The sequence below is a fragment of the Neolamprologus multifasciatus genome, chromosome 2 (assembly GCF_963576455.1).
Source record: "Neolamprologus multifasciatus chromosome 2, fNeoMul1.2, whole genome shotgun sequence".
Classification (NCBI taxonomy): Eukaryota; Metazoa; Chordata; class Actinopteri; order Cichliformes; family Cichlidae; genus Neolamprologus; species Neolamprologus multifasciatus.
The window spans coordinates 4678418-4701533 of NC_140440.1; the positions used below are offsets into that span (position 1 = coordinate 4678418).

At 40.7% G+C, this 23116-nt stretch overlaps 1 protein-coding gene across 6 annotated transcripts in view; it reads left to right on the forward strand.

Annotated features, from left to right (window-relative positions):
- Positions 1-23116, forward strand: part of LOC146523865 (protocadherin-1-like) — a 219002-nt gene that overhangs the window by 86589 nt on the left and 109297 nt on the right. The window lies entirely within an intron of this gene.

A 23116-nucleotide genomic window follows, 5' to 3' on the forward strand; every position in this document is an offset into this window, starting at 1 on the left:
AGATAGAAGATAATTGGATAATAAGTTAGAAGACGTTGTGGCTCTTTCTCAATCGGTTTAATTTATTTTCCTGTTTATCATGGAGTGTTTCTCCACTCTCGCTGACACGCCTCATTATTCACTCGCACAGTAATCACTAAATACACTGTAACAAAAAGCAATAATGATAATACATAACAGCCAATATCTATAACATCATAAGCACTTCTAACACAGACTAAATGTCTCTCTCTGGGTTCTCTTTTTAAACCTCAGTGATGCGACTGACTGATGCTTTGTTTAGGTTTCTACGGCAACTTGCCTGCTCTATGTCTATAGTCTGGTTGGCACGGTTACAGCTGGCATCCTCCACTGACCCTTTACCTTTCATCAGTGCAATCCATCTGCCGGTGTGTCTGCTGACATAACTGAGAGTATAACCCTCTGTCAATGTGCTGCCATGGTTTCCTATAGGGAACCACTGCACACTCTTAAAGATACAGCGTTAAACGGATGTCTGTTCATTGTTTCTGCCGAGCAGAGCACCGTAGGACTCACCAGGCTGACAGCTGTGATTGGTGGATTTACTATTTTTGTACATCGTTTTATTTCCAGCAGTTAGCCAATGATGCCTGACGGCTGGTACTGCATGTACTGAAAGTTGTACATTTACTATTGTAAGGAGTCTGAATTAAGAGTACAGTCCTACATTATTACTTTATCTTGAGTCTTGCATCAATCAGTCAATCTGCATGTATTAGAGGTATTAAAATTACATATTTTTCAATGCAAATGTAAACTCATCTCGTGTTAATAATGCTCTTAATATTCATTTTGATTAACTTCTGTTTCAATCATAGCTTCATTAAACTGAAACTGGAGCAGGATTGTAGCTTAAAATGTTTCTTTAAGGCTGAATCGTGCTGCATGACTGTAATGAAGCTGTTTCCACTCACTGTCATGTGACATGTTTCTGTCTGGCTGAGATTCAGTAATGTAATGTTACCGGGTCACCTGCTAGTTTACACGCCTGCATTGCACGTTTGGCGTGTTTCTTAGAATGACGGCTCTCTAATCCTGTTAACATCCTCTGGTTACCTGTAACCGCTGTAAGACTTTCCTGGGTGAGCTTTCTTCGAAGCCGCTGTCATACAGTTTCTTCTTCTTTATTTCCGTCTCTCTGTTTTGGCTGTGGTGGTGCAGTGAGTTGAGCTGTAATGAATCAGCGCTTCCTCTCTGATGCTTGAAAACTTTTTTTTCTTTTACAATTCCCAGCAGAGTCATTCCAGGAAAACACACAGACACTCAAGCTTGTGTTTTCTTCTTTGTCTCCAGCCTTAAAAACATTGTTATTAAATTATCTTTTGGCTGACAAAACCCAGCTTCCTGTTTTGGTGCGGTAAACATGTTCCTGCCTCAGACCGCAGCAAATTAACGAAGTCGGCGGAGCTGTCCGGCTGCACCTCCGACTTTAATTAAGCCCACAGAAGAGACGAGAATCAGCTCCAAAGGATGATCTGAGGCTTTCCCCTGCAGCAGGCACAACAGTGCTTCCTTTAGCTAACATCGGTTAGCACTTTACATATACAGCTCCTATAATTTACTACAGATTAAAGGCTAATTTTCTGGTACATATCTTTTAATGTCAGCTTCGTTTTACACTTCTAGGTGAAGCTAGCATATCACCAGTTAACCACAGCCATTAGAGAATGAGGTGGCCCAGTAGTTCCCAGTCAGCACTGAAATCCATTTGTGGTTGAAAAGTAGTGCAGTTGTAATCGGACATGGAAACGTTGGCAGTGATTTTCTGTAGTCTGTAGATTTTCTGCAGGTGCTTGTTTTTCTTTGACACCGGGCTCCTATAGCTTTCAGCAGCCACTCACAGCTGTGTTTGATCCGAGAAAAAAGAATTCATACTTGGTGAGTAGGAACCTGAATAAAGCAACACATATATGAAAGAATGAAGCATAAAGCAACCTTGACTCTTGAAGGTTGATAATTTTCCTCTTTGCAGTTTCTCTGTAAACACAGAGGCTTAAAGAGTGGCACTGGCCACAAACAGAGCGATGCAATAAAATTATACATTTATGGATAAGTGGTGAGCTGGAACTCATAAAGAGAAGAAAAGAAGACATAAATTCTACATGTACTGAGTGACACAGGAATTTAACATTCAGACATTACACTTAAAGTATTAAAGATTCAAAATTTTCTGAGGATTTCCTGATTCAGGGGCAATCGCGCCTCGTCTCGTCCGTTGTGTCCTTTGGCAAGACACTTCACCTGTTGCCTACTGGTCAGAGGGCCCGGTGGCGCCAGTGTTCGGCAGCCTCGCCTCTGTCAGTGCGCCCCAGAGTGGCTGTGGCTACAATGTAGCTTGCCATCACCAGTGTGTGAATGGGTGGATGACTGGATGTGTAAAGCGCTTTGGGGTCCTTAGGGACTAGTAAAGCGCTATACAAATACAGGCCATTTACCATTCAGTGACGCAGTCTGCTGGCGCAAACTGGATTTTGACATTAAAAAAAGTTCTGTTTCAGGCGGGAACTCTGAGATTTACCAACCAATTTAGTGCGAGTTGTGACGATATTTAATTTCTAAAAACCCAATTTTTTTTGTGCTTGATATTGAAATAAACAGACTACTCGTCAGTTTTGGAGATCACCCATAAAACTAACCTCATCTGTGGGTGTTAGTTTTAGCCTCTATGTTCAGAGGCTGTTTTTTCCTGTTTAGTCAATCTGGTCCTAAAAGTGTAGATGGAGAAGAGGGAGTCTTCATCAAAGGTGATAATTCATATTAAAGTCAAATAAAAGCCTCAGCAAGGAGGGTTTGGTGAGTCACTGCTGAGATTCTTGCTTTTTTTTCTAGTAAAAGAGGCACAAATAGTCAAATCTAAATACTGAGGAAAGCTTTTTACATGAAGCTCACAGTTCACTGGAAGTCAGGCCACACTGATAACACAATGAGCCGGAGCAGGAAGTATGTGTGTGTGTTCAGTTCACAAACACCTGCTCAGTGTGCCAAAGGTCAGCTGATAGGCTCAAAGATCTTGTGGAAGTTCAGTGTTTCTTTGGTTAAAGAGTCGTAGGGTGAGAGCAGAGGCTGCTGTTGGGAGGAATGCGGGGGTGATGTTTAGTGATGCAACCAGCGTGTTTAGTGATGTGGGCGAGGTGTCTGAGGGTTTTGGAATTTTCTTGCAGTCCTCATCCTCCCTCTTCATTTTCTCTACACTGTTTTCAGGTGCGGTGGTTGCCTGATCGCATGTTGCGGGGAGTTTTAATTTTTTGCTGTGAAGAGTTAAAATCGTGTTTTCTAGCATTACACCTGCAGCACTTTAAGGGCCTTTTTACACCTGTACCTGCTCTGATCCAGATCAGCTGAGATTGTATACTTGTGGATCTTTTTACTTTTGTTTCTTTTCATACAGAAAAAAAAATCCAAGTGAAGCAAAATGCATCATTACGAACCACATGACAATGTTCAGTTTGCTTATTGGCCAGATGTGTCTGGAGCAACAAAAATAAATAGAGAAGACGCTTCTGTGTTCTGGATTGTTGGAGAACACAGAGAATATACGTTCATTTAACGGCTCATTGCTAGCTGAACTGACCTGCATCCCAGAATGCAAAGCACACCTGGCTACGGAAAGCTATTTAGCTTGAAATAGCAGCGTACACCTCACTGTCGGGTTGGATCAAGATATGTCGGATAGGATATGTTTAAACCAAAAAACAGACCACCTCCTTTAAACGCTCCGAGTCAGTTGTTTTGGTCCTCGCCTGAGTGAAATGACGCGGCACAAACAAACCACAGCGAAGCTAAAATGACCCAGAGTTTGATTCTAAATGGAAAACCCAGTAAGTGCCTCGTGGTACAGGAAAGCACCAACTCCTTTACTCTCAGCAGGTACTAAAATTATTAATAATTTTCTGAGTTCACATTTGAAGGAAGAGCAGCTGTATGATGAGCCTCAGACACTCGTGACCTCCGTGTACTTATTCTAAAGCCTCAGTTAAGGGCTTTGTAGCTTTTAATGTTTTGATCGCGTCTCTTGGATAAATCATCTGTGCCAGAGCATTGATAACTCGTGTGCTTTTCCCCTGCTCACAGTTTGATTTGGATCTTGCTCTGAGATACATTTCACGTCATTTTCGTTCCTTAAAATGGATTTACAGCCATCACCAGAATGGCTAAAGACACTGAATTTATTTCTCATTTAAATTTATTGTGTGACTGCAGACACAACAAAACTTCTCTGTACAACAATAAATATTCTGAGACTGTTTTGTTTTCTCTCTCTTTCTCTCTGTGGGAACCAATTATTATTCATTTATGGGGTGGTTTTCTGTGCATAAGTAGAAAGCCTCCGAGTTGTTTTGATCCAGTGAAGGATCCTGAAGATTACACTGGCTCAAAAAAGTCCCACTGGTGCTGAGTAACGTTAACTCACAAATGAAAAGCTCGATGCAGAGATTTGTAATCTGAGAACAACAGCTGCAAATTTAAATTCATTATTTATCAAAACTGTGCTTTTATTGAGCGCTTCAGTTCTCCATAGAGATATTTTCTGGTCACTTTGAGGGTTTATTTTGATCACCGGATAAGCGAGGCGTCCATGTTTGCTTATTTGAAGCTTTATTAGAAGTCTAAATTAACCCGTCATCACAGAATCACCATATCCCACAACCCTTCATTGTTATGACAGGCTCGAGTTAGTTTGGGTTCATATGGAGCTGTTGAAGTTAGCTTGGCGTCTTTGGGTTTCATCATACTGGAGAAAGCACAGCGTGGTTGATTACTTCAGCTCTCATTGTTGTAAAATCTCTTCACTTAAATAAGCTATAGCTAAATGTTCCCACAGAGCACATGAAGAAAAATTATTAAAAATTCCTCAACAAGTAAAAATGTCAAAACACAGAAGAGCTTCTCCTGGAGTCAGAATGTATGCTGTTTGTGTTGTAACATCGTATATAAAAGTTTCTAAAAAGCAGGTATCGGTCTAAATTCAGGAATCTGGGTCATGTTATGAAAGTTCTTTTGTTACGCATGTGTTAATCAGTTATTTCGTACATTATCTAAACGTGACGCTAAAACTCGATAGGCCCAGAGAGATAAGATAACATTGTACAGTTATTGTGATGTGATGATTAAAGAAATAATGAAGTTTGCATTTACTAGTTTTACTTTGTGCTCTCTGCTCACTCTACAATAAATAAAAATTAAATTAAGATAGTTAAATGTTGTTACTGAATGTCAAGCGTTCACTCTGCGTGCCGTTGTATTTCAGCCCATCTTTTGCAGTGTGTTTACCTTACATATCACACATACTGCAATAACAATGATAAGCCAGTTTTCTTTGTGGCTGTGTGCTCAATCTGTTATGTAAGAATAAAACTGATAAAGAAGAACAACTCTCTTGATTTATGATTTTTAACCCCTCACAGTGCAGCGATGAATCTTGGTAAAGAATGGAGTTGGTACTGCAAATTGTCCCTCTAAATTGCCGCACCTCTCTGGACACAAACTGAACCATGTGCTGCAGATTTGAACATTTATTGTATGAGTGAATTGAAGTGTATGCCAAGTCTTTTTTTTTTCCACCAGCACAAATCTGCAGGGGTTGAATCCCATTTTCATTTTGTATTTTTTTTAGTGTGCATGCTTTTTTATTTTATGCATTTATTTTTTACTGTACAATATGTTTTGTTTGATTTCAGTCAGGGATTTTTTACACGCTCGCTGCCTTTATTGACTTTATGAAGATGAGTTTCTGCTACTTCATTGTTATTCAAGAAGAACTGCTTTCGTCCTCCTGCCATCTTCCTCTCTGTCTCTCCTCTCTACTGCCACTGATTAGACTTGGCGTTAGCCTTAGCATTAGCCTGTCCAGTCGTTCCCTATGGGCCTGTTGTCTCTTTTGGCTAGCAGCATCCAATCTTGGCAAGCTAGCAGCTAATCCAGCCTGGATGCTAATGAACCCTGGCCAGTGTCCACCTCGTTCCTGTAGAGACGTCTGTTTCTATAAAGCCCAATGGCTAACTAGCTAACAGGCCACTGCTCCACTGTCCAACACGGACAAACAGACAGTCAGGCAGAAAGACAAACCACCCAGAGCAAACTATCTGGCTCTCAGCTAGCTGCTTGCTAGTCAACCAATAATACTGCATTATGAAAGGCAGTGGGTGCCTGTTAACAAGAAGCACTTTACATATACTGAATTCAAATTTACAAATAAAACTATACTTTCTGCATAAGTATAGCACGAGTATTTGTAGCATTAAGATAGATGTTATAGTTTTGTTAAGGCGGTAGTTATATTTTAACTCCTCTAACTAGGAAGAAAAACACATAAAATGTTAATTCTTTCTAAACTTTTGAGAATGAACTGATCCATTTGCCACACGTTGGGATTTTTATCACGTAGAAGTACTTTCCTTTCTGTACCGTGTTCTGTAAAAATGCTACACTTTTAAAGCATGGGTGATAATTTGATTGACCTTTAAGACTTTTTGAAATAAGAACAAATGAAATAACTATGCGTAATGTGCAGAGTTTTATTTATAATGACACACAGTAATTATATATAACTGGGAGAGTAAAAATCTATTTTGCTGCATATTTTGGTGGCTAATTTTCTGCCACAGAAAGTCTAAAATTATATTGTTATATTATTTGAAGTGTGAATGTGGGAAACTGAATGAAGGCATCATGCGCTTGTCACAGACTTTATTAATCCCTAGTGTGAAAATATGGCTGTAGCCCATGTAAATGAGAGACAGATGACATATTTTAACATTAAAATACGAACACACAGTTAGAGGACGTCGGTGTGGCTAATAATAACAGTAATACTAAAACAATGTGAGAGGGAAAAGTTAGCACACTGAATCTAAGCCACAAACTTCATTTGGTAGTGTAACGTTTTATTCCAGTCGGAGCTCTTTAAAAATTACTTGTACATCATGCACACATAATCATACTCCATTGGCAAAGAGCTACAAGTGATATACTGTCAATGCACGCAACAAAAATCATGCAAGCATTACTGCAAGCTTTAAAGCATCACACAGGGTCAGTGTGATTTAGCGTTATCTTCTGTAGGTTCAGAAACATAGTCAGAGACCTAATTTTGTGAACAATTATTCATTTAATTCCACTTTGGCTCCATTTGAGATTAAAGGTTCCCTCCAGAGACATTTAAAATTACTTTGAATTGAATAATTAATGTATCTCTTATATATTTTTCTACAGAAATGTTAATTATACTCATTAAAATTTCTTAAATTCAAACCAAAGTTTCCTCACTTGGCAAGTCATTATAAAGTTTAACTGTTAACAAAAACATCCATTTTGATTGGTTATGGACTGTGCACAGAGATGACTGTGGCGCAAACACACAGTGACATAAATGGTCAGCTTTGAGGCCTCATAACCTCCTGCAAACCTCCTGCTTCATAGAAAACAAAGACTGCAGACTGGATTGTTTGCAGCAGGTCTTCCTTCCTGTTCAAGTTCACCCCTCTTTATTTAGATGTCGTTTATCCCCACAGCAGAAGCTTCTCACTCAGGAACGCTCGACATGCCGCAGCGGTCCGTCATCGTTTTCCTTCCCTCTATTGTCTCCAGACAATCAACCCGACCCAGCGCTCCTCATCTCGCCTCGCTCTGTTGCCATTTTTACTGCTCATATATAGAAACACATGTGGATGTGGGCCTCATGTCCTCAGGCGTTCATGTGTACCTGCACACACGTGGAGTCGGCAACACATCTCTTCACAATAGCCGAGCTGCAGACAGCCGTCCCGGGAGTTGCCGTGATTTATGACCCCCCCGTGTGCGTGGATAGAGAAAGGGGGAATGGGGCGTGTAGATGTGGAAGATGGAAGGAATAAGTGAAGGAGAAACTAGAGCTCGCAGTACAACTGACTGTGCGTTCACACATGCACTCAGAAGACATACTGCTGTTATTATGCTTCTCTCACTTCCAGAGGATATAAGAAGAATACATGGAAACACACAGAGAGCATGAAACAGTTAATCCACTTATTTCACACAATCCCCATACCTCCAGGCGAGTCTGGGGGACTTATTAGAGGACTGCACCCAGATGTCTCACTTCTGTTGTTTACATAGATGGAGATACAGCACGCAGGTCCATATGTACATATACTATTCATTTATTACACTTGACTGCAGGTCAAGCGCACATTATGCACACATCTACCAGAATGGCTCAAATATAAGACAACCCTGATAATAAAATGTAAAATGCAAGCAGCCACAGTAACTTTCCATTACACTTTGCATTTTACCCGAATGTCTTTTTGAGCTGCTCGTTTTCTAATTATCCCCGGCTGTTTGACAGATCCACGGTTTGTGTTGCAGAAAGATGTTGGCAGACACTTTGGGCTTTCTCTCATAATGAATTTTATTTTCTCCATAGCAGCAAAACCTATCGCACAATAATACAGCCTGACTTTTCCAAAGTAATATTGCTTTAAATTAGTGTCAGACTGAATAATTTGGAACGTCTGTAATATTTTGTGTATGTGTATGATGTAGCTTGCCATCACCAGTGTGTGAATGTGTGTGTGAATGGGTGGATGACAGGTTGTGTAAAGCGCTTTGGGGTCCTTAAGGACTAGAAAAGCGCTTTACAAATACAGGCCATTTACCATTTATCATTTTGTGCCCTTAACCTGTTGATTAAAAATTTTAAATTCTCTAAACAAATCCCACAAAGCAGCTGCGCATGGCCTTCACACTGTTTCTTTCAGACTTTTGGAAGATCAGATGTATTTAAAGAAAGATTTGAAAGGTTTTTTAAATTGCTCAGCACTAAATAATCAGTTTATCTTGGGTTTTTTTTTTCAGGAAAAGTTTCACTCAATAAAAGTTTTAGCTTTCATCTTTGTGCATAAATACAGAAAATAAAGAAAGAGATGAATGAAACTGAATGTGGAACAAAGACGTACAAAGCCTGCGAACTAATGCACGATGTAGAGCCAGTCACTGCTGCAAACGGAATCTGCTTTTCTTTTCAGTCCAATGGTGAAACAAATGTATGAAATGTTTAAAGTGGAGCTGAAAAGAGTCAAATTGTTTTAACATTCAGTGCAAATTAATCAGAACTGTCCACTGCAGCTATCACTGGTGCGTCTCCTATTTGGGTCGTTGCTAATTGGACAGCAGAGGGAATGCGCGTTGCATATGGGTGGCATGCAGTTTTGGTCTGTTGGAAAGCTGCATAGAAGCTCTGAATCCCATTCATTTTGATCTTCTAGCAGCAAAGACCAGCTTCTGTGCAAACAGGATCTTTGGTCAAGCTTTCTTCTCACCAAAATGACTGAATGCACCTCAGCACTGACCCCCAAACGCTATCCTTCCAAAAAGTATGGTATATGAGTCACATACTCATTAAACCGTGTAATGATGTGTTTGTCCTGTGAACAGGGTGCGTTTGTACCTTTTAATTCCAATGTGCAAACGTTGGTACATACCAGTGCAGCGCGAGAGGCTTCGACAGATTGAGTCTTCTATTTGCTGACCTCACTTTACTTTCTGCCTTTCAAACGTCTCAGTTTGGAAATAAAATTCGCAAGAGATGGATGAGAAACACAGTCCTCCCTTTTGAAGTATGTGCGTGTCTGTGTGTGTGTTTGTGATGGGCAGACGAGAAAGAGGGAAAAATATAGAAACCCCATTCTCCACCTCCTTCTAACCTTAGCTTGGGAATACCAGCTGCCTCAGATAGACTCCATCTGTGTGAGTGTAACAGTAAAACATCAGATATTTGGTCGGAAAAAGGAAGGAAAATATCACGAGCTCTTGGTTGGACAGACAAATTAGCAGTTTCACTGTAAACCAAACACTAATTAGATCCTGTGTCTTCTTTAATCCTTAAATCTCAGGGCTTGATGTTTGCTCTATGAGGGCTTTTCTCACATGTGGATAACTGCATGCTGCATGTAGCTTTGAGGCAGGTTGTAATACTACCTAAGGTTATATACAAACACCTGAACAATCTGTGTTCAGGTGGGGTTTTGTTGTTTTTGTTTGTTTTGTTTTTGGTGTTTTGATTGTCCAAACACACCTTCTGACCCAAACTAAATGTGATATGGGGGGATAACAACTGAGTTAACAGAATGATAAGAATGAAATTTAAGTTTCAAGTGAACAAGTGGAGACTGACACAAAGCTAAATGTTGCGTTGCATGGCCTTTTAGTCTTTGAGGCCACCATGTTTGTTTTTAGCTTAATTTCCAAATGGGGTTCATCGTGTCGCCTCTCAGCCGCCATCTGTGAGTTTGCATGTAGGAAAGAGGACGATCAGAGTTCCCTGTTTAGCACTTTGCTTCCCCAAAGGGAACCACAGGTGCTGGAACATTTTTCAGTACAAAGCTGCAGCTAAAGTAAAATTTGGTTGTTCTGTTAAGAAAATAGTTGATGTGTAAAATTATTAATTTTCTTCTTTTTTTCTTCATCAGGAACAAAAACTGTTAATTTCACACCACATTACCTTAGTTTATCTTTTTTTTTATGCACCTTGGAGCTTTAAAAAAAATCATGAACACGGATTGTGCATACAATTACGTGGTAAGAGTATGCAGTAATGCACACACATGTTAGCTGCCTAAATCCTTTGTAGTTAGCCAAAAATATGCCCAAGGGCCAGATTAGCTCAAAGTTTAGTGTGCATATTCAAACTGTGTGAATATGCCAGCTTACACCGGTCAGAGAGCCGTTTCTCAGCGTCTTAAATTATCTTTGACTGGTCTAATAAATAAAAAACATGAATTCATTGAATGCTTATTTAATTAATGTACAAACTAACAGCTCCCCCTTATAATAAATACTATAATTTTTAACATCTTTGAATGTTAAATTCTGCAGAAATGCAAGGAAAACCTCAAAGCCTCGCCACATTTTCTTACCATCTTGTCCTGGAGGCCTTATGTTACAATCATGCAGTATTTAAAAAAAATAAATAAAATCCTCCTTAACACTTGAGTCTGACTTTTTTCCTCACAGTCTTCAATATCCAGGAATGACATTTTGTAAAGTGCTTTCTCTCCTGTACTGCACAAACTCTAAGCTCTGTTTGATCGTTATTTATGAGTGAGAAGCTCAAATTTAGCCCGCCGTATGTGACACCCCTGTTTTCGTGAATTTAACTAGTAATTATGGTTTTAGGATCTCACTACAAAATAAAGAGGGAAAAATAAGATATTCAGATTCGCCTGCTGTTTCTGAGAAGAAACTCTTTCTGGTTTTCCTCGAGAAATTTTGAGTCATTCTTTGCTTTTTTCCCCTCCCTATTCTGTGTTGAAGCTGGACGACAGCCGAGCAAATCAAACCCAAATCTCCTCGCTCACATCTCTCCCTCACGATCTTTTTTATCATTCTACCTTTCCCTCATTCTTTCATCCTCCCTCGCTCCATGCTGGAGCCAATTATAACCTGCTGCAGCATTCCTGACTGGAGGAGGAGGAGGAAGGGAGGTGTTTCAGGGATTAACATACCAGAGCTGTCAGCTGGAAACTGCTTCTTTCCACTTTTTGCTCTATTCCTCTGCCTGAATATAAAGTTCTCCCTGCTCATTAGGACACACAAGAAAACACATTTTACATGAAACCACAATAAATGTCCAGGCTGAACGTAGCTGCAAAGTGTGATGATATAGAAACGCATAGAGTGGTTTAATATGATTCAAGATTTTAGAGCTCTATTGTCAATGCATCAGTATACACAGTATACAGCGTACTGAAATGCTGTTTCACCCCAAGCCACGTATGGTGCATTTATAAGCAGTGTTGGTCAAGTTACTTGAAAAAAGTAATCAGTAACTAATTACTGATTACTTCCCCCCCAAAAGTAATCCCGTTACTTTACTGATTACTTATTTTCAAAAGTAATTAATTACTTAGTTACTTAGTTACTTTTTAAAAACACGATTTACAACCTGAATAGGTGATAAAGTGATAGATCTTTCAGCCCACTTCTACTTTTTCTACATAATCCATCATATAAAATGTAATCAAATGGAAAAGCCCCTTTTTAAAACTTGTTTTATTAGTTTTAATATTTTTAACTTTATGCATCAAGCAAAAATGTAATCATATGCAACATTCTCTGACTGGAAGACATTTGTTTAATATTTAAACCTATTTTCTGCACATTCCAGCACATGAATTTTTTTTTTTTTTTTTTTTTTTTTTTTTTGTGGGTACACTCACTCTTTCAAATAGATGCAAGTAAAACACAGCAGAAAATAAAAAAACATCAAAGACTAGCGGTCCTTTTGCTCTATTTTCACCTGTAAAGCAGGAGTAGGGTAGGCGGAGGTTTACCCTGGTGCAGGTGTGCCGCAGTGGTCAGTGGAAGAATCCGCCATTTTCTCTGTGACTTTCCCATTACGTGGTAGCGCACTCCGTGCTTGCTTGGAAGTTTAGGGGGTTTTTTTGCTGTAAAAAGAAGTTTTCTTCCCACGCACAACGGATGCTAATGTTTTTGTCACTTTTTATGGAATCAAACTTAAAGTTAGGTCAGTACTTCCATGCTTTAAACGCTGCACGCTCATACTCTCTCCTGCACTCGATATATTATCCATTGTTGATCTGCACACAGCTGTTGTCACGAACGTAGCACTCGCTTATGTCACTGTCATGAGACATTCTCGCAAAAAAAATCACGGTTTTAGTAACGCAGCGTTCCTACGGGAAAGTAACGGTAATCTAATTACCGTTTTTGCAATAGTAATCCCTTACTTTACTCGTTGCTTGAAAAAAGTAATCGGATTACAGTAATGCGTTACTGCCCATCTCTGTTTATAAGTATATAAAGGATATATCTCCAAGAGATATAAAACTAGGAAATCCCAAAAAATAACATGCTAAATTTGTGTAAAATTAAGGGATAAAAATGTACTAATTACTAACTATACAAGACTATAATAATAACTATACAATACTAACAAAGACAGGACAGAGACAATACAAAAGTGGATTGTGCAGTAGGTGTTGAATACCAGGTTGAGTTATTGTACAGTAAGGACATGCACGATTGGTCTACATGTGAGGATAGCTGTGCATGGAAATGTGTGGTTGCACATAAATACAGGAAAAATTACATACATGCTTCACGTAAAACTAAAGTTTTTAAAATACGGTCAAAGATGTGTTTGTACGGTGACCATATGAATGCACCAATCAGCCAAAACATGAAAACCACTACGATTAAAGCTAACGTCACTTTATTGTCTGACATAAGATACATTTGTCTTGGATCAGGGAGCTGCTGCATCAGATCAGACAATACAAAACATCCAAAAAACCCACCCCTGTCCCAGAACACTACAAACACTCTCCAGAGCAGCTTGGGGGCCTTGAGGAAGCCCAAAGTGCCAGATTCCAATCTGTTCAGGCATCCATGAAGGCCCCACCCTGCAACTCAAAGGACCGAAAGGATCCACTGCCAATGTGCTGTTGCAAGGCGCCACAGGACATCCCCAGAGGTTCTGTATTCATCCACTCGATAGGTCAGGGCTGCTGTGGGTTGCCAAGTGGGACATAGATGATAAACAGTGATGCTACTTTAATGCCGTGACTGATGCAGAAAAAGGAAATATATAATGAAATATGTTAATCACTGTATAACAGAAATAGTTTGAGTAAAAATACACAATCACACAAAAAGTTGCACGACGTTAAAAACAGACGAGAGCATTTAAGCATGCCATGCTCGTTGCTAACGCTAACCTAAGCAGGTGTCATTTGCTTACTTTGTTGTTTGTCTTCTGTAGCTGTAGTTAGCATCATTAGCAGCTACATGAGGTCCCGAGGGCACCGCGGTCTGATTTACTCTCTCCTGCGTTTGTTAAAGAATTGCTTCACACTAATATTGCTAAAATAATTCTCTTTTATCTCCTCTGGCATGTCTAAGTTTGCTTTGACATCAGCTTCTACGCAATGTAGGAAAGGTGAATCGATTGAGTTTGCGATGCTGCGAATACATGTTCTCATAAATAAAACAGATGTGTATAGAACCTGCTTCCAGCACCTCTGGGTGTCAGAATATTATGACTATATTCTTCTCTTCAGACTGGGGCTACAGAGACCTTTGACACCCGAGCCGGTCTCATCTAGCCATTTATAGAGTTACGACACTTTTGCCAGGAATAGAATTCTTCACACACTGGTGGTGTTTCTTTGTGATATGCTGCCTGTGAAAGGACCTTTACTCTTGCTTAATCCCCGAACACAACTGATGGCTGCTTTCATGGTGGTTCTTTGAAATAAGAACGCTTCTGTTTTTTCCTTTTTCTTTTTTGGAAAGAAATGTTGTTGCTCGCTGAGTTTTGCAAAGTGGTATTTCAGTTTGATACCATATGGTGGTAAAATGTCAAGTACTTCATTTTCTTTTAAGATGCCTGTATGACTAAGTTTTGAATAATATTATGGAACTAAATTCATGAACATAAAAATAAGGAACAACAGGTTTATGTTGAATTTAATTCTGTAAAGTTTCCATCAAATTGCTATGGGAATAGTTTATGAAATAATGTGTTACTGTCATCACATTAGATGTGTCTGTAACTTGGTAACATAACTCAGAGTCTGAGACTGATTGCAAGTAAGTGCATCAACAAGCTCACTTTTTATTGCAATGCGATTGCACCTGATGCGAGGCAGCCTGTGTCCATCTGACTCAGACTGTCTGCAATTGCTCTCAAAGAGAGTTTAATGTATAACTGCAGACATATTTCAAACTACTGAAAACCGATTGCAGACCGACCCTTGATGCACCAAAGACCCTGTATTTAAAACGATCATTTCAAAGACAACAGACTGTGGATTGATTGCAGACAGTTGCAGTTAGGGCTGGGCTATATCATACCATTCACGGTAATACCGGTGTAATTTTGGGCAACAATAGGAAAATGACATATTGCGAGATACTATGGGTAAAACGCGCATGCGCAGTGCCTTTGTTTACATACGCACATGGCGGAAACGCAGAATGAGAAGAGCGAAAGTGGATCGTTAAATGAAACAGATGAACCAGAATTGGTTTGTAAAAATGCTGCAACTTCAGTGGTGTGGAACTGGTTTAGCTTTCGTCCGTCAGATACACAACAAAGCACTATTTTTGGTAGAGCGTGCTAGCGGGCCGTCGTTATTACCGTGTTTTTTGGAAAATACAGCACACTTAAAATCAATCCTTTCATTTTTCTGAAAATCGACAGAGCCCCTTATAATCCCGTGTGCCTTATGTATGAATTCTGGTTGTGTTTACTGACCTCGAAACGATTTTATGTGGTGCACGGCGCTCGAAAATCTGTCAAATGTTTTAGCACGACTTTGCCGCACCGCTTGATGGATTGTCGGAGCATTACGGCTATCGTAGGCAGGAGCCTCGCGGAGTGATACGTACTGTCCTTCAACATAATATTGTTGTTATGTTGTGTATAACCTTTTTTTAGGTTTTGTGGATATTATACATGCCTATGCTGAGAATATGTCGGCCAATTTCCACTGGAAATGCCTTTTGGTTAAACTGTCAGCAAGGAATTTGCATTTGCGCTGTTACATTTTTATATAACTTTAATGCACATAAAAAAAACAGCTGCTTGTTTAAGTGAAAATACATTGATGGGGTTTTTTGCACTAATAAAGTTGTCGAGTTGTAAAGTATTTTGTCTAGTGTCAATTATATCGTCGGTTATATCACTATCGCAAATTTTCAAATGTATATCGTGATAAATATTTTTGGTCATATCGCCCTGCTCTAGTTGCAGTAATGTTGGTTGTGAGGTGGTGTCCAGCCACTTTACCTAGTTTGATTGCAGCCTTGGTAATTATAGTGTGTGTCTGGTTACTTGGGTGATTTTAGTAGCACAAAACTAGCGTTACCAATATTTTATCTCATTATTTTCTATTGGGGAAGCATTAGGGTAATGCATAATATACTACCTTTCTAAGTAAATTAATATTTTATTTTGCTTTTAATGCAAAATATATTTTTTAGCCAGCCCTCTGGACCATATGAAACTCCTCTGCAGAGGGAAATGTTTCTGCTTTCTTCTTTGAGTGACAGTTCAAAAACATCAGCAAGTCATAAATGCATAGGCGCACAAGAATGCTGCGAATATGCACAGTGGTCACTTCTAGGGGTGAGGGGGGTCGTGGGTGTGTGGGTGGGGGCTGTTCCTGTCACTTGTTAGCGCCTCGTTCACTTTTGTCTGAGTTTGAGCAGCACGTGAGAGAGCGGCGAGGCAGCAAATTAAAAAATACGCAGTGAAGACGAAGGCGTACTCATGTTCATCTCCCTGATCTGTGTGTGTCTGTGTGTGTGTGGCGTCAGACTTCGGTGGATTGCTGCGTCAGTTTCTCTGTCACTGTCAGCTTTGTTTACAACCACACCCTCCCCCCACCCAGAAAAGTCCTGTCAGGACTGTGATTTCAGTGGGATCTGTGTGTGTGTGTGTGTGTGTTTGTGTAGTCCACATTTTGACAACCCTGTAGTGTATGTAGGGACATGACTTGTGCATGTGTGTTTGATGTTGCCAGAGGTGAGTGTGCTCCAGAGTTATGGGTCCATGTGCTCTGCAAGTATAACACTAGATTTACTGGCTCAGTGATAACACACACGCGCACACACACACACACACACACACACACCTGCAGGGCAGAAGAATGCTTGGGAGGGAGTGTATGGAGTGACACATCAGTGTCCAATGTAGTAGTTTATGTGCAAGTACACCATCAACACTGACACAAATACAAGAAAACAGCCTTTGAATAGCTGTCCACTGTAGTGACCACTATAGGGTTAAATGATGAACAGCCAATCGAAATTTGCAGCTTTTGTTACCTGACACAATTTAAAATGTGATGGAGGATAGTGACACTTGTCAGTAGGTCTACACACAGGCTGTAATGGCATCCAAAATCAAATATGCAGAGAAAACTTCTCCCGCTGTGCGCTGCTCTCTGAGTGTGTGAGCAAACAAACTGACGGGCCACTTGCAAAAACTGATAGTTGATGTTGATGTCCTGCCATCACAGCACGTTTGCATGGGAAGGTCGCTGTGATAAAGTTGGAAAAGTGACAAGAGGCAGAATATTCATGCCGTCGTGCGGGCAGGTTTTTTGGTAGCCTTGTTGCACGGCCAGAAAATGCTGTCATATAGTGAATCCTTCAGAGTCTGTCTGCACTAAAAGGGTTTGTTTAGCCTGTGTTTCACTGCCATGGAGCAATATGAGAAGTAAAACTGAGTTCACAGGGTCTCCCGATGCTTCAAGTGCAGCAAGATAAAAGCCTTACTGTTTAATTAGAACCAGAAAAGATTTTCTGAGCAGGAAAAGTTTCAAGTGCTGTATACACTGCTGCAAAATACTGTAAATATGTAGACTCATCGTGCCAGTTAAACACTCAAATGCATATTTGATCTAAAGTGAAAACAGGCCTGTCGCACACCAGTTAGCTGCACTGAAAGCAATGAAAGATGCATCATGCCAATATTTGTAATCTTTATTTTCTTGTCTTTGATGTGAGATGCAGATTCTGTTTACAGTACTGAAAGTTTCAGGATGTATTTAATATCATTTGTTTTGCTATTAGACGATATGTAGAGGTCACATTTGTGTTTTTCTGTGTAAACAAAAAGGCGAGGAAGCCAGAAAACGTGGCCGCCGTGGCTCTCGGCTACAAACTCATCGGTTCCTCCTGAAGACGTTTGAAACACCTCGCAATTTTTTTTTTTTTAAATGTTCCTAAAACAGCTTGTAACTGTAGTTTTGAAGTGCATACGTAGTCGTGGTTTTGTTGTGTTTTTTCTGACAGATTTGGGTGCTCAGTGAGTTTTGGTGGCAGCGGGATGGCGTCTGTACGACTGAGTAAAAATAAACTACAGCCTGTGTGTTTGTGGTAATGAAGGAACATGTTTCTCAGTGCAACAGTCTATCTCACGTTTGTGTTTTTTATAGGTTTTTTACAGGCATCTCCGAAAACGTTAGAGCACTTTTGCAAATATGTGATGTCTTGATAAATCGAGCAGCTATTTGAAGTTTACACAGCTACATTCTCGCATGAAAATATCTTAAAAGTTTATTTTGTGACCCAGACAGAGTAATATTTCAAACTCTGACGGAGGGACACTCCCTCCGTCACTGCCTCGTTTGAGTTTTAGATGAAATGAATTCTGGGATATTGCATTTCGTCATTTCGAGCTGATTGGAGACCAAAACAGCCAATCAGATTTTTTTGCATCCAAGACTGTGATTGGCTGGTTTTGTGGCACAAATATAACAGTGTACAGAAAGAGTTGAGCGAGCACGGGCAGAAATTTTGAGAGCGCAAGCAACACATTGCGAGCAAGCGCAAATGCAAAAACTGAGCGAGAGGGGCTGCTATTGTGTGTGTGTGTTTGGATAATAGCAAACACTGAAATACATTTTTTGCACGCAGCAATGAATTTTGTTCACTCAAATTTAGCTTTTCTTCGCTCAAAATAAATTTCTCCTCAAAATGCAACACTTGCACCTGCAATTTTTTTTTACGTGCGCTCAAAATTTTTACGTGCGCTCAGAATAGTGGCACAAAAATAATGCCATACATAACGAGTGTGTTTTGCATATGTTCTGTGTGTCTGCGCTCTGATGGAAACTAATTTCCCTGCTGGAGCGTCTTCATTTGCTTTCATGTAGAAACTTTACATAGAAACACAGAAGTGCTGTTTGTGTGCTGCTTCACTGCTTCTGCTGCTCTCTGATCAATGTCCATTATCAGCAATCAGATTCCATCAGTCTGCACTTTGACTCATTTTATCAGCCCGATACAGTGCAGGAGGAAGTGTTTATTCTCCTTTTAAAAAATCCTCTTAAACTAGGAGAATGGCAGTCGGAGATGTGTGCTTGATCACTGATGCATGGATGATGGGGTGTGGCTAATAGTTTTGATTCCAATTCCAACCCCAAAGATGTGAAACGTGCAGATCCAATGCTTGAAAGCACAGAAACCTACCCTGGTGCAACGGGACAACAGACTGCTCTCTCCCTCACGGTGGAAACAAAACTCGAGTCCACATACATTTGGCCACATAGTGCATTTTAAGCTAGTGGTGGGACACCAGTGTAGAAAAACTCCAACCTGTACACTTCAAGTTTGAGCTGGAGGCAGATGCTCCGTGTCCCTCCGTGTGTTCATATTATATAAACAGTGCATGTGTATGGTTCCATATATATAGCCTAAGTGGAAATGCACACACACCTGCTCAGCTCTGTACAGCACGCTGTTTTCTCCCAGAGAGCCAATCACCGCCTGCAGCGTTGTGCTCACAACCTTCACTTTGAAAGAGAGAGAGGGAGGGTGGAAAGATGATGAAGAGAAAAAGTGAAGAGTTACTTGGGAACAACAGGGAGAGAGAGACGAGAGAGAGAGTGCTGTTTTGGCTGCAGGGCAGCGTGTTCTGTTGCACATGTTAGTTTTTATAGAGCTGGGAAAGCACTAACTGACACGATGCACTTCATTCAGCTCACCTGAACCCTCACAACTAAATGCATAAGCCCAACCCCTGCCTGAACCCTAAAACCACATCAGAACAGCCCTGTGAGGTCATTGGGGCAAAACTGCCCTCACGCATCTACTGAAGGATCGGCATCAGAGAAGAAGACACTGATGAACTGTAACCAACTCCTGTTTTGAAAGTGGTTCAGCTAAAATGTATAAAATTGCTTCATTATCGACTGGGTGAAATCCCCACAACACTTGCGGAGCCCTGAAAGCCTTTTGTATTATTTAGGTCTACAGAATTTGATTAACTGCAAAAAAAACCCCACAAAAGTACTTTTGAGGACAAAAAAAGATTGGAAATTAGCGTGTGGCCTCATGACTCAGTCCTGCAGTAACTTTCCTGCTGACCTCATTTTTGGGAGCCATCCTTTCACAAAGCCTTGAACCCCGAGCAGCTCGAGATGCTTGGAGGAGCGCTTTGCATGGCAGCTCGCTGTGGAAAGCCTCATGTAACATTTATTGTAAAGGTTACCAACATGAATTAATTTTATTCTGTTTTAAATAACTAACATGTAAAAAAGTGAGTAATAGAAGCCTGCTTTTTATTGCACTGCAGTTTATTATTGCACGGCGTTGGCCATACTTGCCCAGCCCAAAGTCAGCTTTGATAACGAGGATTATTATGAGCTGTCAGTCACAGGGCTAAATAATAACTGGACTGCTAGTCTTGTGCTTTTTACATCTTTTTATACCTGAGCGCGCGCGCGCACACATACACACACACGATCGTGGCTCAAGAGTTGGGAGTTTGCCTTGTAATCGGAAGGTTGCCGGTTCGAGCCTCGGCATGGTCAGTCTCGGTCGTTGTGTCCTTGGGCAAGACACTTCACCCGTTGCCTACTGGTGGTGGTCAGTGGCGCCAGTGTCCGGCAGCCTCGCCTCTGTCAGTGCGCCCCAGGGTGGCTGTGGCTACAATGTAGCTTGCCATCACCAGTGTGTGAATGGGTGGATGACTGGTTGTGGGTCCTTAGGGAGTAGAAAAGCACTATACAAATACAGGCCATTTACACACACACACACACACACTTCCATGGATGCTACAGGAACAACTCGGGGTTCAGCATGTCGCCCAAGGATGCTGCAACATGTAGACCGGAGTAGTCAGGGAATCAATCGACAGACTTTTTAATCGGTAGACCTCCCAGTCTCTGCATTCATGCTCACATTTACAACTACTGATTCAGAGAAACCAATCAAGCGAAGGAGAACTGTGAGAATATCTCCACACAGTCCTGGCACCGCTGCCCAGCAGGTTCCTCATTATTATTCCCACAAGCCCAAATGAACATATTCAAATGTCCTTTATTGTCTGACCCACAGTCAGACCCCACAAACGTTTAATATGCCATCAAATAATTTTTGTGGGTGCTTAGGGACCAGATGAAAAAGGCATATAATGTGATGGTCAACAGAGGCCTGTAGTGCCCTATATATTATATCGTCTTATTGGGTTAGGCCAGTCCCTGAAATGGATTCAGACAGTTTTCAATAATTTATTAGACTGCTTTTTATGCAGGAGATGAACCAGTTTATTACGATTTTTCTACCCATTCATTGTACCCGTGTTACAGTTAGGTCCAAACGTTTCTGGACAGCGACACATTAACATCAGAGGCTTGTAGTTTGGACGAAAATCTTAAAGTCTAGAAATGTGTCACCGTCCTAAAACCTACGGACCTAAATGTGACGCCAATGTTCTTTAGGAAAATGACCACAACAAACGTGTTAGTTTACATTCACATTCACATCGCTTTGTTCATTATCATCCTAAAAGACACGACTCCCACATCATGGAGCATCACAGGCGATCACTCAGAGCAACATCACATTGATTTGTCGGGGAGGAGTAAACAAACCACGCCAGGAAAATATCCCCAAAGCCTAACAGAGCCAGAGGGTGTCAAAGGTGCGGGGTTTTCCTTTAATTTGTCACCAGCATATTACATGTTTTTATTCATGCACCTTTGCCTCTCTGCATTTCTCTGCCCTGATGCTCGGAGCCATATCTCTCTCTCCCCCCTCTCTCCATCTCTTTTTCCACTCCTCATTCATTCTCCACTCAGATTCAACACAGTTGTGTCGAATTATCGCTGGCAGCCGCTCTTCTTGTGGGCCGAGTGTGTGGGTGTGTGTCCGCGAGTATGCGTTAATAAGTGTGTGTTGTTAGTGTGTTGGTTTGACAGTGTGTGTGCATGCATACTTGATAAGGACAGACTTTTATAAGCATGCACAATGCAACCTCACACACTCTTATCTCCCACAGAGGGAGGTAATGAGGATCTCTCACATACACACACGCACGCACACATGCACACACACACAAACGCTGTCTCTCTCTCTCTCAGTTATCTCCCTCTCCGTGTCTCGGCTGACAAACAGCCAGCGAGGCGTCGTGCATTCCTCCTCTCATTGGTTTTTAATCATCTCTGAACAATGTGGCCCAGTGAATGTGCCTCCTCCTCTTCCTCTATCACCTCCTGCAGGAGGACAAGCAGCAGGGAGAGGAAGAGGAGGAGACCCAGGCTTATCAGCCTGAACCCACAGCTGGCCTCCTCTTGCTCCTTTTCCTCGCTCCTCGTTGTCCTCCATCATCTTCTCTTTCGCCTCCTCCATTTCTGTTTCTCCTCTTTATACGCCTCAACCCGAACCCTGCACAATTATTTTATGGAAAACGTAAAAATATATGCTGCTTGCTCATTATCTCCATGAATAAGTATCAAAGCAATCATCTCTTTGTTTCTTTTGTTACTTTTTTCCTGACAGTGAAGTCTTGCATACAGCCTCAGTGGTGCTGCACTCTGCAATGGTAATGAAGGTCAGTTATTATGGATTCAAGGAAAAATGGTTCATCATGCCCTCTTGTTTTAAATAAAAGTGCATGCGTGCATTTTGCCTGCAGATGATTGAATAGTCTTCAGTGGACAAATTATTAGAAACTTCCATCAAAGTGCAGCATTAACAGTTTGCTGTGGAGGAAAGAGGCTGTGATGAGCTATCTTTCCTTGAATTCTTAATTCCTGACCTTCATCACTGCTGCAGTGCATTCATGGAACACACTCGTGTCCTTTATATATGTTTCAGGATTAAAAAAAACAAAATAATGCCAGCATTTAGTGGAGGCATGTGTGCCAACAACAATATATAAGTAATAATAACACATCAGAGATAAAGTGCATATACAAGGGAGTTATAGCGACCATCATTCATGCAGACTGCATCTTTTAGTTGTCTGAAGATGTTTAAAGTTACTCACAGGACTCAATCAGTCATTCTTATGTTAACGTGTTAGGGTGCTAAATCACATAGATACACAGTTCATGCAAACCTCTAACATGTCAAACTTTTCATCACTTCTGTGACTTGTGTCATCATCAAAATCACTGAATAAAAGCCTTAAAAATGCCATTTCTTAAAGATGTCTGCGATTAGACTTCAGGCTTCCTGTTGGAAGTGCGACAGAAATGCGACAGACTCTGACCCTATTCCCGCATTCAGCAATGCTGATATCAGTGCTTCGATTTTTATACTGTCGTTGTGTAAATAAATATATCTGAAATAATTC